Source organism: Bombus terrestris, chromosome 9, assembly GCF_910591885.1.
Source record: "Bombus terrestris chromosome 9, iyBomTerr1.2, whole genome shotgun sequence".
Taxonomy (NCBI): domain Eukaryota; kingdom Metazoa; phylum Arthropoda; class Insecta; order Hymenoptera; family Apidae; genus Bombus; species Bombus terrestris.
The window spans coordinates 557,335-572,929 of record NC_063277.1 but is presented as its reverse complement, the minus strand read 5'-3'; the positions used below and the strand labels follow the sequence as shown (position 1 = coordinate 572,929).

Below are 15,595 nucleotides of genomic sequence, written 5' to 3'. Positions count from 1 at the left end.
TTTTATTTGCCGTGTGGGGATACGACAAACGCGATTTTTTGCTGCACTGAATATTTTCCGATTCCAACTTGGATATATATGTTTTTCATTCTTTATGATCATGGAGGTTTTTATAGAGGATTATAGGTTTTTATTTTTATGGACAAAATAGGAAGTAATAATCGTTACGATTTATTTTCATTTTTTTTTCTTGTTTATTGCGTTTCTTAGTAACGATTCGTACTATTCTATGAATTATACAGTCATTTAGTAGAGATTTCTTCGCTTATAAAATCTCTCGAGAAATTGACTTCTTGATGAATTAGTATTCTCGTCTCTCTATCTCTCTTCGAAAGCAGTGCTAACTTTTATGGGAAATTTATTTGACGCTTAGAAGCGGGATTGCGTAGATCAAAGTTAGAAGAATTGTTGTCAAAGGAATTTTAGATCTGAGTAAATTCGAAGTAAGATTGTATGAATATTATCTTCCACATGATTAATGATCTACTCATTAACGATTTCCTGTTATTGCGTATCGAATGATGCAACATTTTCAGTAGTGTATGTCGATCATTATCGAAGAAGATCTAATACGAATGTATTTCCATATTCCAAGCATCAAGAAAGAAGAGAAAACAAAGAATGGACAGAACATACTTCAAGAGTAAACGTAGAAATACAAAAGAAAGCAAGGAAATAAAAGTAAGATGTTTTCTGTTGGATTTCTATTTTGATCGTCGTCAAAGGATAACGAAGATACCCAAGTATTTAGGTTAACGTCGTTATCCGTTAACAACGAGCAGACTATCTAAAAAATTGTAATATCCGTTCAGGAAAGAGAAAAAGAATTCATAATGCCCTACTTGATAATGCGCACGATTAAACCTAACCCCTTCGATTCATCACGCAGATAAAGTCAGCGCGTGCACGTCGTGCGTGTAGCTGCGATAACGCGATGAGTCACAGCGCGATACTTCACAGGGATAATGAAAATCGATGCACTTTCTGTGTAATAATCGACACCTGAACTTGTGCTACTTTCTATTTCTTCCTTATCACTTACTATTAGGTCATCCCATAAGTTCGTTCCGTTTTTCGAGCGGTTATATATGTTAAGATCGTTTACATACCTTTCAGTTTCATGAAAAAATGTAATCCCCCTCTCGTTGTACATCTTCTTCCCATTTTTCAAGTGCATTGGTCCCTTATCGCCGTATGTTTATAAATCGACACATGAAATGTATACACAAAAGTCGGCACGAACTTATGGGATGACCTAATATATGGATTTAAAGTTCGGTAAAGGATGGATTTAAAGACAATGAAAAATTATATAATAGTATTATTATTACACTTAGATGTTTATACAAATTCACATTTGTTATGAATCAACAGTTCTATTAATGTGAAAGGCGTATTTGCATACATACACACACACACACACACACACACGTTTGATTCTGCAAATATCGTGAAAACTTATTTCCGAAAAATAAACACGATGGCTGATAGAAACTTCCATATAAAAAAAACTGGCCGGCAGGCAGAGAAGCGCGCAGGAAAACTTGAATAGGTTTCTCTATAATCGAATGACAGATACGTAGCAATTTCAAACTCGCTAAGTCGTTTCCTCGTAATAGTCGCGGTCATAAAAGTTATTTGATCGAAAAGGAAATGTGCACTGGTTTGATTTATAGATTTCTATGAACGCAGATTTAGATACAATCTTTTTCTAGGTGCGAACATTTTTTTTAGAGAATAGTCTCCAACAATCGCTGCTTTCTAAACCTACAAGGATCAAAAACTGCCACCGAACACGGGACAGTCCTCGTTAAATGAAAGTAAAAAATCACTTTCCCAAACGCATCTTACATCACTTAATATCGATGAATGAAGATTCGAGGTCATTATACCTCAGTTTCTTCTGTTCGCTCGCTATATAATATTCATCTTCGACCGTTCGACCGTTTGTCCGTTGTTACCACTTTTTTCTAAATATAAAGTATAAAAGTCGTATAATATAGGTTGTTCCGTCGAATGCCTCCGGTACGGAAGCAGAGTAATCTTCGTTGTTTCGCCACGTTTTGTTTCGTTCAATGGCGAAGCGAGCCACGGCCGGATGGGATTCGCGCGAATAAAATTAACGAGCCAGCCGTTCTTTTACCCTTACGCTTTATTGTCTTCCTCAACTTCTACCTTCTTGCCCTCCCAACCCTACCGCCTTGTTCATTCCAGCCTTTGGCCACGGTATAGATCGGAAGAAACGATGAAAATCTTAGACTTGTGGAGAAGACACGGGTCTGAGAGTTTGTTGTTGAACGAGAATGTTAAATTTTAAAAACTCGTCGGGAAAATAATCGAGACCTTTACTTTCTTTTAGTTTTTATTTGATCGGGTTTTGTTGCGAAAAGTTGTATGAAGATCTTTAATACTTATTTTAGTATCTCTGTTAGAGTTTTGAATACGGTAGTACAAGTTTTGTATCACTTCCGCTAGTATGGATATTACACATATCGCAAATAAACCAAACAAGGGGAAAAACCAAACAAGAAATTAAGAGCAGTGCAAAGATACAATGAGGCAGGGATTAAAATGTTATGACCTCGGTGATTCGTTAGCGTTCGTATCAACGATACATCCTTCTCGGGGGAGGGGGGATATCCTGTTAAACGAAAGGGTGGGATCAGATTTCCCAAGAACAGCCGGTAATTAATCATTCTGCCGCTAATTTTGAGATCCCCTAATGACGTAACAAATAATAATTTACTTAAAGTAAAGCCAGTGAATTTCCATCCATTAGTAAAAGCTTTTAAGATGAAAAATTCTTGTCATATACGATAATATACAAACGTTATACCAACGTACATACATAATGAAACTAAATGAAAACAAGAAAGAAGGTAACCGTCAATTAAGAACGAAATGTGAGAAGAAGATGCGAATGTATCTACCACGCGCCTAAAGATCAAGTGTTCAAATTTTTATCGATTACTAGGTGTGGAACTAATTGTCGTTTATTTAGAAACATTTCACGTGTATATGTCTAACTTTCGTTTGATTCAAAATCGTGCGAAGCAAATGGTCAAGTGCAGGTTCGTTTGCCATTCGTGACATGTGAATCTATCTATCTATATCATAATAATATATTCTGCCGAGTCACATTTTGTCATTTAGCAATGTAACTAGTACATACAACGATCTCGCGAAAATTTTATTCTGTAATGTTACTCAAATATATCATTTCGTAGGTATGCCATTTTATGATCCGATACATATCGTACATGGATAGATTCTACGAAAACGTACGTTTTTATAAAGAGAGTTGAAGATTTTATAGAAAAAGTATGTTTCAGTAGTTTGATATTCATCGTTATTCTTGACGTTTTGATATTTGAAACGGTCCTCGTCTTTCATTCCCCGCCTTGATCGGACGTACAAATGAATGAAAAGGCACGTAACAAAGTGTATGGATTTTTACGAATTCAATGTCCTGTCATTGAACGGAATTTCGACGAAATCAATAGCGACTCATGATTGCATGCACGAGTTCCTTCGTGCAAGGGAATTTGATTTTTCAATTGATGGAGTAGCTTTTCGTGCGATGAAATTTTGGACGCCTGTCTTTTCACGTTATTCGATTCGTATTACCTTTTATATCAGATTGAAAAGTTTGCTTTCTGGCAGAAATTTTAATTGTGCGAAATGTACAAAATTTGGTGTCGGAGTTTATTTATGTATATATATGTTATGTAAGTAAAAGATATTTAAATCGGACAATAATTTATCGAAAGAGAAACATACGTACATGTTACTCTTACAGTAATTTTCGTCAAATATCGAATAATTCTGCTTTTAAAAAGCTATGTACATAAAATATTTCACTACTTCAAAAGTACTTATTAAGCGTATAACGCTTCGATGAGTTCGATTATTTGCACTTCATATATTTATATTTGAAAAACAGCTGTCACATTGGATGTTTGTCATCGATATTAATGAAAATGTTTGATAAGTGATTGATGAAAACCATACTCTGTTTACTTTATCAATCGTATTTTAAATTAAACAGACAGACTAATTTACCGAAAATGGGTAGTTTGAAGAGGACAAAGATAAATACGAATAAGATAATAGCAAATATTTGTAATTTTGAAATAATTTCATTTAGAAGCAAACAAATGTCGGTTATAGGAGGTTAAACAACAAAAGGAAAGGAAGGAATAAAAAGAGACATATTTAACAAATCCCTCGTACAAATCCGTGCCAAAGCAACGGAACCCTCGAATCCTGTAACGAACAGCTCGAAACATGGCTCATTCGCAAAGGAAAACCAACGAGTTGTATTTAATCGCGAACGCACGTTGCGACAAGTGTTATCTAAATCATTACTTGCTCGTATTATTCGCGTCGTCTCTTCTTGCTCTCTTTCCCGTTCTCTCTGTTTATCTATTTCGTACGTTGTGGCGGCGTTGTTGCGCGCGATCACGTAAGAGCAACGACACTCGTTCACCTTTCGAGGCAGCTAGGGGACCATCTTAAGCACGGCTGTACTTTGAAGCTTGGAGCCGAAAATAAATCACGGTTCATCGTAGTTGGCGATGTGGATCATTCTGCTTGTTCCTAGGCTTCTACCCTGTTGTCTTGGTTTTTTTTCGTACGCCAGTGAGAAAGGGAAACAGGGATATAGCGGTTGGAGGAGGTGTGCAAGTACGCGGACACGGGATGTCTGACCCACATTTCCGTTTTAAATAACGCCAGCTCGTTTGTTCTTCGGACAGGGCTCGCCTACGTGATACTACGTATAGTTGGTTCAACGACATACCGAGATCTTCCAAATCGTTCGATTAAACAACTACAAATGTTTGAATCGTCGAACCGATAACTTAAAAGATGCTTCTAGCGCGACGGTAAAGAAAGAAGCTCATTTTCGAAGATTTTTAAACAATAAACTGTTGCTATCTTATTTTAGTATGCAAAAGAATCCCTCAAATTTTCTATCATCCGTTGCCGAACACCCTGTATTTTATCGAACGACATTTTACGATATCTTGCCCAACAATAATAGCAAACTTAATACAGGAAAAGGAGAAAATATGAAAGAGACTAACTGGGAATCATATTTATATCGTATATGATAGATAAAACGATTTAGATCGATGTAAATAAAATTGACTTCGTAGAACATCTTTATGAAGAATCGAAAAGAAAGTAAATCTTACAACTGTCTGGCATTGTGATTGGAGAGAACTACTCGAACTTTCACATGGGCATAAATCTAGGGTATTTCAAACAAACTCCAGTTCGAAACTTTTCTCAGTGACTTAAGGACATTTGTACGTGAAAATCTTTCAAAGAATCGAATTTTTCTTTTCAATATGTTTATACTCTGTACTCTGCTTCGTAGACGATGAGATATATGTTTAAACTTTTTGCGTTGTATACTTATGTTCGTATCTTTCACGTACATGATATCGCGTGGAAATCAAAAATGTTCTTTTATTTGTTCTTAATTTCCGCCGTACACTCTACATATTTAATCTTAACCCCTTTTCGAATTCTAATTTATCAACGTTTGAGAATTTAAAAAATTATTTTCAATCGACTAACCAAATTTAAATAAAACTGAAGCGTTGTGTCGCTAAACAAGAATTTTAACACATATAACTACACTTTAGCATAAAAGCGTATTATGTCTCGTGTCCTGCATACTTCAAATCTTATTTGCATAGAAAATACTAACGCTGAGAGTATGATAGCGGTCTGCTTTGAGTAGGTGTATATTAAAAACGTGTGGCAAAAATCCCGGGCTCTCCTAACTTAAATATTTTTTATAAAACGCGTGCCTTTTTCTAAATTGTACATGCAGATTAACCTCCTTTTCAGAGTCATCTAAATATGAATATGCCCAAAAAGACCACTGATATTAAATTTAACGTTTAATATTATATGTGTTCTGAACATTTTTTTAACACTTATGAATTTTTCATTAATGCATAACATCCGCGGTCTAGCGATGATTAAACGAGTACAATGTATGAAATTTGGATACACGTGTATTTCGAAATCACACGACTCGACAGAGGTTTAATAACAACTAACCCATTTTCACGTCCTTTCAGACAAACAATTGAAAGTATATAATTAAGAATTATGACGATGCGAGCGAAGTGCATTTACCCTAATGCTGTATATATAGCCTAATAAAAGACGAAGAATGTACGTAGATAGAGAGGAAACCCTAAATGCATAGTATGATCTTCCTTAACGTCAAGAAACTTCCCTCACGTCCTTTCACCCGCCATTACGGTACGCGGTGCACTAACAAAAAATAATGATTGTCGTTACCGCGGCTGGATAATGACTGTAGATGTAGAGACGCGGGGTTGAAAACGTGATCAACGAAACGGCGAGTTCAGCAGTTTTGAGGAGAGAACCTTCCCATTTAAGGACGCTCTTCATTTCTCAGCCGCCATTGTGTACCCGAACGGTCGCCTGATTTTTTTTTCGTACGTAATGTTTATCGTAAATGTTTGCTAAATTGAATAATACTGGTGGGTAACGATTTATGATATAACGATTTATATTAGACCATGACTGGAATTGTATTATTCGATATTGTGAATATTTAGGAAACTTTGCTCATTTGTCTAGTGTAAGAATGCCCACTATAAATAACGACGACGATGAATAAGAACAAAAACTGTACACGCGCTCAAGTTTTCCAGTTTTCACGCGTTCTTACGAATCACTTGCCGGATATTACGAAACCTACGAACGTTGCATCGAAGTTTCGATCGACGCCCGATAGAAGAAACAAGGAAAAGCAGCAACTGCAAGCAGAAGAGGTATTCGATTTGCTAGTCTTGATTATTGCGGCTGCAGGAGGCCGCAACCGGCAGCGATGGCCGCGGATTAAATTGCGTTCCATTTCTCACTAACTTTTTCAATTTGTCGCGACCTGGCCAACTAATTACCGAGTAAAATGACTTTTCCAGTCGCGCGCCGCGCCGTCGTCGTCGTCGTCGTCGTCGTGAACAACGAGTGACGGTCTGCTATTCTTGCCATATGCTTTGCTGTTCTAAAGGCTTTCGTAGTACGTGACGAGACTTATCGCGGAAAATAAAAAGAGAAATAAAAACTTCTTTCCGAAGTTTGTTCGATTTGATCCAACTTACGAATATAGCGACTACTTGAAGTCTCATCGATCATATGTCCGGGATCCTCGTAAAGTCTCGTGTTTGTCTAAATAGCAATCCAATTTTCATTTCGGAGACTGAAATTCCTGAAATACGGGTTACTAGCCGAGGGATCTTTTCACAACAAAGCGTTCATACTTTACTTCCACGTCCCCGAATTGCTCTGGTCTGCAAGAGATTTCTTTTCATAAACTGAAGAGGGCAACGCCATTAACTCCACGTTCTACGTCCGGCAATCTGAAAGCATGACGAAGACAGTGGAATTTCTCGGATAAATTTTTTCCCGCGAAAAAACATTTACCAACAAAGAACTGAATGAAAGACCTGACAACAACACCGAATAGGAGGGAACGTATGGTTTTATATCGTGGAAAACACATGTACGTGATTTCTATTAAATCTTCCAAATAAAGACTAGAAATAATAAATAAGCGAAATGGAAGAATTTGAAACAACAGCGAGCGGAGTGGAATAATAAATTTACGTGAATATTCGCGAAAAGTTATAGCCTTTAAGTACTATTCACAACTTTATTTACTATTCACAAAGATTTTATTAATTCCTGCATCTTTCGTGCGTAATGCTTTCGAAAATAACACGAATATTGAAACACGCTAATGTATAGAAAAGTATGATTGACTTATATCGAAGTAGTACGAGAAAATAGAGAACAATAAAATGGACTACAAGGCAAAAGAGTGAAAAGTGATTTGGATAGTGCGCTGACAGCTACATACATGTACCAAACAATATTATGAAAATCGTGGCTCTATCTTTTCACTCGTATATCGTTTAAAATATTTTGTATAGCTAAGATTGTTTGATAAATATGCATAATTTTACCGATATATATCATATAAATTCCTTGCGAGTGAAAGTTAAATAACGTTTGTATCACTGTGTTCGATTTATAATATTCACAAGCAATAAACTGCTTTTTTGGGGATTCTGTTCAAAATGTAATATTTTTCAATATCGTTACTAAAAAAGTTAACAAATTTTTCTGGTTAAATTTTGCCGAAGATTACTACGTTCTTGAATAATAATTTCGATCAAATTTTAATTTGTCCTACCTATAATTCGATTTTTAATGTTAGCTGTTTTTATCTACGATAGTACAAGCAAAAAGAGTGGTATTTTCCGAAAGCCTTTTTTTACTACGACAAATATAACGAAAAGATTACGCGATCACGATCCAATTCGGCGAGAGTATATTGCACATCGGAACGTATCCCTGATTTCTTATAACATTCGTCTTCGTCGCATATCGACCAGTAGGAAAAACGATTTTACTCGATTTTCGACCAAATAAAGAAATACCGATTTTTCGTGACGCTCTGTGAGACAAATCCTTTCCATGCCTATCCTGCATTCGGTCCCTTGCTTCTATCCACACAGGAAACTTTCAATTTCCGCACATATCGCTTCTAGATTCTCACCGATAGAGCAACTTCTGCTCCTGTATTATACATATCTGCAGAACGTTTTACTTTGATTTCTGAGCAAGTACCGTGATCGAAGCAGAATAGTAAGGATAACATTTGATAAAGTGGAAGGAAATTGGAATATTTGTACAAAAGATGAACGAACCGATGCATTAAATGTTTATATTATTCTTTGCGAAAAGTTATTTTAGTTGTAGTAATTCTTAATAAAACATCCTCCCTTACGTTTTTTTACGACATACGCAAATTATACGATAATTGAAATAACATTTTATAAATGTATAAAGAAAAAAAAACTTACGTTAGATATTTTTCTACTTTTATTATTTTTATTATTCTTATTACTGTTATTCTTACTTCATTGTATTATGTTACGAATAATAAATTCATGATAGTCTCATTTTAATTACAAAATACATATGCAATAGCAATATTCATACGTATTTAGGTACCTATAAATGTAGAACGTTTATTTCATATAATTACACGCTGCGTAGGATATGTAGGTTACCACTGTTTGGAGAATTTATTTAATTATTTAGAAAATCACATTATTTGCTTCTGTTATTCACGAAATATGGTATCAAATACTAAAATCCAAAACTGCTCATTTTGTTTATTTGTTTAATTTCAAATTGAGCAGTTAGTTTAATTTGTACTTTTTAGCTCCTTGAATAATAAAAAGAAAAAAGTAACGGCACATTTACATTGTGAAAATATCAAATGAGTAGGATATAATGCAAAAGGAAAGAAAAATGAAAAGAAAAACGCGAAGAAATAGTTAGACAGAAGTGGAGAGAACTCGGATCGGAAACGAACGAGAAGGGAAGAAAGATGAAGATCGGCTGTGAGAGCAGGACATCAGAGGGATGACCCGATAGAAGGCTCAGAGAGGAACAGGCAGAGGGCGTGTTGCCAACTGTAGTTTCGCAACGGCATTCTTCAAATCGATTCCCATTTCCCTGAGAAATGTGCCACGCTAGAGGAACCGTACGCCCCCCGGTCGAATAGAAGCGCGAAATGGAAATGGATCGCGAGGACGCGTCCTTTCACGAAACGACTGAGCCACCGTTTCCGCTAAAACGAACCGCTGGATCATTGAAGATAATTGCCTTTATAAACTGAGATTGCCTCTCCTTCCATAGAACTCTGTCTTCTTTTTCGGATTAAGAGAATTATTTTGGCAGATAGAGCGAAATTGAATCGATAGGCAAGACAGTAATAGAATATAATAGCAAGATTACATCATCTATTTCTCTTTGTAAAGAAAGTTGTGTAAGAAGTAAAATTACTGGTATAATCACGTGATCGAATAAATTTCAATTGCAATGTATGCACATACATTTGTATCACTTAGAATGTAATTAATTCTCTTTTCATCCAAACTACTTCATCGCCAAGATTACGTGTTCCTTGCTTATGGCGCTATGATCGAAATTACTGTCATCCTTAATAAGCTCACGATTCAATACAAGTTACGTTGTATCGCTTGCAGCACTGGCTATAGAAAGATTACTTTCTGTTTCGTTCCAATAGGATTCGTTTGCCAAAATTACTAGTTCCCAATTAATACGAATAACTGCGTCTTCGCATTTCAAGCGAAGAAAGTTAATTTATTTCTGTCTGTTTAACAAAGATGTCGAACATAGTACGGAGAATGGATCGGCTCCTGATACGAACTGTTCGATCGGTTGCGAAGCTGGACTAAATCTATAGGAAATAAACAGATGTCAATCACGCATAAATGATCGCAACGCATATTCGGTCAGATGAGCGCGCATACGTTTATCAATCACGCGTAGTTTACCGAGTGCTGGCTTGCCAAGTAATTTAATCACTTTTAGTGCCTCATTGGTATTTCGGGAAATCCGGCCAATCGACTGCAACCGATCCGATCGCATCTAACAGTCGGTGCCAGTTGCTCGGTTAAATTATTGCTCATAACCGTGATTGTTATCGTCGTTGTTCCCGGTGAAAGTCAACGATAGTTGACTATTTTTAAGTCTTTAAATCGAATTTTCAAAAGATGGTACAATTTCGATTTAATCCTGATCCATTCTTTGATTGGTTTTCGATTAGATCGTGGTTTTCGAATATTTTTTAAAGTCTGTATATCAATTTGGACGTTAATGGTAATTATCGAACGAATAAATAATATCTCGTAGCAATGAAAATAGAAAATAAATACAATGATAAACAAAATTTTTGAAAAATACGCTATTTTAAATGATATAATAGCGTATATGATAGTTTGAAATAGAACCAGCAAAGTTAAAAAAACGCCGCTAATCTTTAGATCGTATTATAGATTTTTAGAAACGATAACGAAATTGCTGAAATTCATGATCATTGAACGATTACAGTTTACTTTGCAAACAATTTCGTTTTCGGTGCAATGGAACCGTTTCGTTTCCCTCTTCAACGCGCGTGTACATTTGAGAGAATTCGATTAAAATCGATCCCAATGGCCATCTCTCGTGTTCGCCAATCGCTGTACGCGAAATTATAGTTCATAACTATTCGCATAGATATTGGTGTTTTCGCGGCAGTTTTTTCTTCATTTTAGCGTCGGACGCCATTGAATTTTAATTACTCTGTAACGAAGGGATATAAACGATACAGGGAAGCAATAAGGTATGGCATAGTAATTTTGGTAGAAAAAAGGGGGAAAAGAGGGAAAAAGATGGTATATATAAAGGGGGAAACTTCATTCCTGCTCTTTCTTTGACGAGGAAAAAATTATCATACGTTTTATTCATATTTTAAACTTGTCCAAGAAGTATAGCGAAATTGGAAAAATGAAAAATTATCTTTGGAATTAATATTTGTTACTAGGAAAAATATTTTCAGCCAAGAGAAATGATGACTTATTGGACTTTCATTTTAAATAATATTTTCCTATTAATTAAAACATAGAAGTAATTTATGAAAATTCAAATCTCCAAGACTTAAATCATCCTGTTCTTTAATTTTTAATCCTCACACCCACATAATAGTCTTTCGGCCAAAAAGAATTAAAGCATGCAATTCGTGTATCACGATGAAAATCTTCTCTACGTTACTCGAGGCTCGATAACATCGACGAAGTGTACTCACGGTATACCATAGAAAATGGAACGTATAGAAGGTAAGAGAAGAGAAAAGAAAGGACTCGAATATTTCGCAAACGTAAACGTACAAAGTTTCGAACGGGAAAGCAACGAAGACGAGAACGCGCACGCGAACGCGAGGGTGGAAGACCGTCGACATGGCGGAAATGAAGACGAGATCGTACGGCGGATAAGCCGGCAAAAACCCTCGAAAACTCGTTCCTACATCAATAACTGAAAAAGAACTCCTTTTCGAAAGGGAGCCCGCGAGCGACGCGGAAATTGAATAACGTCGTCGCGTTTACTGATTTCGCCGGAAACCGTGAATGTTTGCGAGCGTTTCCGGCCGCGATAACAACGACAGCGATCGGTTCTACGCGATTGAAATTTATGTGAGCTCCTTGGAATTCCTGTCGAGACGATTGCTATTCTGGCTAACTTGCTTCTTCGATACAACTCTCCATAACGTCGTGTATCATACCACGTTAGTAACAAGTATTGTAAAATTATAGCGTTTTCTCATAGTATTTGCCTTTTAAATTTCCCGAAGAAACTTTTCATACATACTACGATGTTTCGAAGATGTACGCGAAGATGCGTCAACCCGTTAAAGTCTTGTTCGAATAATCGACATCTCGTATGCGTTACCCTAATAAAACGAACTTGAAACTCAGACAATCACCTAAATCGCCATCCTTACCACTTTACCCTACGAAAAGTCTAAAAAAATCTTTACAAAACCAAAACTAATATTTCAACTAATTCGACATATTCAACTCTTTAATATCTATCGCGCTTCTTTCACATTTCACCCCTAGCCAGGCTCGACGCCCTCCACAGATCGAGGATACCGCGTCGGCTCATAAATTCTACTATATTTCATCCTAAAAAGGATCGTGACGGTGGTCGAGGCTCGATGGATCGAGGGTGCAAGCCGCGAGGCATCGAGGGCGCCCGAAACAGGGGTGCGCGACGAAGGTGGTCGAAGGGGCGAATATTAAAATTGACGAATTCGGCTCAAGGGCTCTGTCACGATCGTCGCGTATCGCTAGTTATAAATTCGTTTCGCGTTCCGCCACGTCGACGCGATGAAAAAAGCGGAAGAGGGGATTGATTCCGCCCTTCCTTTTCTCCTCCCTTTCTTTCTGTTTCGTTGTTGCTTTTCTTCTCTTCTTTGCCATCGCGGGACGAACGTCGTCATCGAAGTATCGTGAAAAATCTGCATACCAGGTAGTGGTTAGAGGAATACGGGCGTCACGTGCATCCACGCGAATCGAACGATACGAAACGTCGGAACCGGCATTCTCAATGAAGGGCCCGATAGAATATGACATCCGTACGCCGCCACGTCGCACCGAATTGTCGTTTTACGTCGCCCAAGACTAATACTTCCGGAATGAATCTCTGTTTCCATTGTTGCGTTCTAATGATAAAAAATAAACTAAAACGGAAATTATTTGACTTTTCAAAATTCGATCCGTGTCGATTTAGTTGAGATTTGATTTCTTCCTTCCGTCCTTAATTAATAAAATGTGAGGAACAGGTTCTTGGTTGTCTTATCATTATATTTCATGCTAATACTCTGCAGTTAAAACATTTCGTAGAGATACGTTCAACGGGAAAAGTGTTTATTCTAGCCGTTGCATAGAAAGCTTTACTTTGGACAAGGAATAATTTCGATTTAAAAACCCTTTAAATTCACATCGGAACAACCTCCACCGGGAAATTTTCCTTAAATCCAAAAAATTCACGGCTTAAACTTTGCGTTCGCATGCTAATTGTCGTTTTAATCTCCGCGCTAATTAAATTTATCTCGCCTCTCTATGTCCAGATGTGGAAAGTCGGGAAAAGTTATAAGATAATGGCTCTTATAATAATTTAAATGTTGAATAAGTAAATTAAATCTTTTTGCTTGCAGTCTGGCAATATTCTCCCAGTATTCTTTCGTAAGTTCCTAACATCGAGTTACGCGGCTATGCTAAATGACGGTCTTTTTTAATATAATATACTAAGTATAACTTTCTTCTGAATATTTGGATATTTTCGCACGTTATATACATGCTGTACCTTTTGTACATTTAAATTTCCTATAAATACATAAATATCAACAGCTCGATGAAAACGAATTCCCTGGAACTTGATCCATCAATTTCAATCCCCTCCAACTCACATTGGCTTTCCCTCGTTCTCGACGTAGCAAGGTATGACGTCGCATTCCTGCAAGCTAGTGGTCCTCGTCCGGTATTGCCATCGTCGTCGACGTAACTTTTAAATCCCGTCCCCATCCTCCACCCATGGTCCAAGTCGTCCTTTATCCGTTCCCTTTATTCGCGCCTTTTCCCCGACTTGCCCGCTGGAATATCATAAAAGTACGTATATCCCGTGGACGAAAGGCGCGGGTGGCGGAGATTAAAAGTCGCGGAGTCGGAGTCAGCAGACGGTGAAAGTGAGAAGTAGCACTTTTGTAGTTGCACGGCCCGGAGGGCGTACTCGCCGCCATTGGGGGTGACTGGGGAAATTGAAGAGTTCTACGAGAACGCGAGTTGGAAGAAAAAAGGAAGAAATCAAGAAGATGAAAGAAAAAAAATGCGAAGAAAAGAATAAAAAAAAAAAACGAAGAAAGGCGAAGAGAAGAATATCTGGCGTCTCGTGTCTATTTAAAGCGACCACCAAGCCCAGCAGTAGTGCAACTTTAAATTCGCTGTTTTTTTATCTCTCTGTCACGCGCCCGTTCCTCCTCTTTCCCTTGAAGATTATAAAAATTACCCTCTCGCAGCCATTCGAAATGGGGTCGAGATTAAAAGTCACGAGCCGCGCAGGACGCGAGGAAGCGGAATTGCTGCTTTAGCAGTCCGGACGCGAGCGGCTAAGGAGGATAAAGAAGCCGCGGAAACGAGCGGAAAACGAGAATACGTAAGCAGCGGGTGTAACTTTAAATCGAATTGCGCTGCGCTATCCACGTCTCTGCTACCCACGTCTGTTTCTGTTTCGTGGCCGTGAGATCGACGGAAACGAATGGGAGCAGGGTCGGAGTCGGCGGCTGGTTGACGATTCAGGAAGAGGATGCTTTGTCCGGAAGGTCACTGGAATTACGATGCTTGGGCTGCGTGTACTGGAAATTGCAGCCAAGAGAACGAAATTAGACAGGGTTCAAATGAATTTCGAGACACCTTCGTATGGTGTTACCAACGAAACGAGATTGAGGATTAAGGAAACTACCGGTGACCGGATGTTGCGGTGCCTCTGCTACTCGCTGGAGAGTTGATTCGCTTCGTACGAAGTGGAACCTGTTGATCTCATCGAATGCTTAAGGAAGTTACACGAGTCGAAGGAAAGATGTTATTATCTTGCGTTTCGACTATTTACTTAGTTTTATACATCGAATCGAGAGGTTCGGCTGTAATTTGTCTCTTTTGGAGGGCAAAGAAAGTTCAAAGATAATTTATTTGTTGTAACTAAAGTTAATCGTTTATTAGGCGAATTAAAAATGTTAAAGATAACTTCCTATTTTGTTAATTATCCAGTGATATCGTTGGATCTCGCTTAAACAAAACAAATATCTACCTAATTTACAGCTATAATACGTACGAACAAAATATCGAAGGGCAGATGAAAATATGGCGAAAAGCTAGCTGTGAATCGAAAAGTCGAAATATCTAGGTAAGTTTATTTTTCGACGAATCGATATCACAGAGGTTCGACTCGGAGGCGAGCAGAGTGTGTACAAAATCATGGAATCGGGCGCAATATAAAGGTACGATGCAGAAACCACTAAAGCCAAACGCTAGGGTCGCGCTTAGCATAGATATGAATTTCATACTCGTGGCACTCGCACCGCGATACGAGAAATTCCTTCGTGTCTGGAAGATCGAGAAGATTCGCAAAT

At 37.6% G+C, this 15,595-nt stretch overlaps 1 protein-coding gene across 17 annotated transcripts in view; it reads left to right on the top strand.

Moving 5' to 3' along the window:
• Window positions 1-15,595, top strand: part of LOC100644765 (CUGBP Elav-like family member 2) — a 552,950-nt gene that overhangs the window by 467,269 nt on the left and 70,086 nt on the right. The gene's annotated exons all lie outside the window — the stretch shown is intronic.